This window comes from Cebus imitator, unplaced genomic scaffold (genome assembly GCF_001604975.1).
Source record: "Cebus imitator isolate Cc_AM_T3 unplaced genomic scaffold, Cebus_imitator-1.0 Scaffold102, whole genome shotgun sequence".
Lineage (NCBI taxonomy): Eukaryota > Metazoa > Chordata > Mammalia > Primates > Cebidae > Cebus > Cebus imitator.
Genome location: NW_016107417.1, coordinates 3,273,908 through 3,275,538, shown reverse-complemented (window position 1 = coordinate 3,275,538; position 1,631 = coordinate 3,273,908).

Here is a 1,631-nt window from a genome sequence, read left to right as displayed (position 1 = left end):
CCACACACAGCTGCGCTGACGGCTCTCCCTTGTTTTTAGGGTTAGCAGTTTACCTTTTTTTATTCCTGATTTTTTTTTTACCTTTTTTTTTTTTTGCCACTAGCGCTGCTGCACCTGGGCCCCTTAACCACTGCTGGGCAGGGGGTGGGGGGAGTGCTTAAAACGAACTGTAACCAGGAGTTTATGGACGGAAATTGGTTGGGGTGTCCTGGCTTGCCTGTAACCTTGTGCCACACTTTGGAGACAAGGGACCTGCTCAGGCTCCCATCTGTGGGCCAATTTGCTTTGAATGCTGGCCAGAAAAATGCTGTAAAGTATTACACAGAGTTCTAAGTTTCTCTGGCATCACAGTGGCACCATCATCCCCACTCAATTTCTTATTGAATTATTTTTAGCATAGTTTTCAACGGAGTGGGTTTACTCTGCGTTTTACCCACCCCCCTCGGTTAGGGTGAGAACGGCACTCCCACAGGTAGAGGGGCTGCTCACTGACTTTACTTGATGTGATAACTCGGGCTTCGAGCTCCACCTGCAGTCTCCCACCCTCTACAGTGCAGTACATTTTTGTGCACTTTTACACACTTTTACTTTTTCCCTTCAGCCAAGTTAGAAACAGAAACAAGTTTAAGGTGCCCAGACTGGCTTGCAGAGTAACAGAATTAAGACCAAAGTGCCAAGATTGACACACACACACAAGAACAGAATTAAAAGCAAGGCGCCTACACTGGCACACCGTGCTTGATTAGGCCATGCTTCTACCCAGTGGGGTGGTTAAGTGAAGCTTTCCAGAATCAACCCTGCTGAGTTTTTGATGTTTGGACTCCAAGCGCGCCGGTTCCTTCTCGGTGCTCAGCCCTTGTGCTGGATGCCTGCGGGCCTGCCTGGCCATGCTGTGGGTGAAGGATCCACTGGGGCCAATGCCTACCTGGGAGCGCTCTCAGGATCCTGTCGCTCAAGTGGGCTGGAGTCCCCTGCAGGGATGCCCCACAAGGGCAGGGCAAAGCTGCCTGGGAAGCTGTCCTGACCGTCCACCAACTGAAACTCGTTTCCCGGTCAGGGAACCAAAATGAAGCAGGAACAGCAAGAAACAACCCTCTTGAACATCGAACTGAGGAAGGAAGTGGCTTTTTATTTGGACAGGAGCTGCGAAGGTTGGGGGGGTGGGGTGCGGGCTACAGCATTATTCACGGAGCCCCCCGAGAAGCAGCTTCTTTCCCCTTTTATAGGCTTACAATGATAAAGGGGAAACTGAGGTAAAACTATGTTATTGTTCATTGGACATTCAACCTTACAATTTTTTGGCTTTATTAATTTACTAGTTCATGCGCAGCACAAGCAGGAACAGGCAGGGGAGGGGGTTTACAGACACAGGACAAAGGCAGTACATTATTAGTTGGCAAAGGTGTTTTCAGAAGGGAGCCTGTGTCGTGCAAACACGGGAGTGTAACCCAGTGCCAGGCTCCAGCTGGTAAAAATAACATTCATTTGCAACTTTTCTAAGGCTTACAAATAGCAAAGACACTGGGAACCAAAAAATAAGTTATTTTCCCAACTCTTTGGTATTTTCTTTCTTTTTTTTTTTTGAGACGGAGTTTCGCTCTTGTTACCCAGGCTGGAGTGCAATGGCGCGA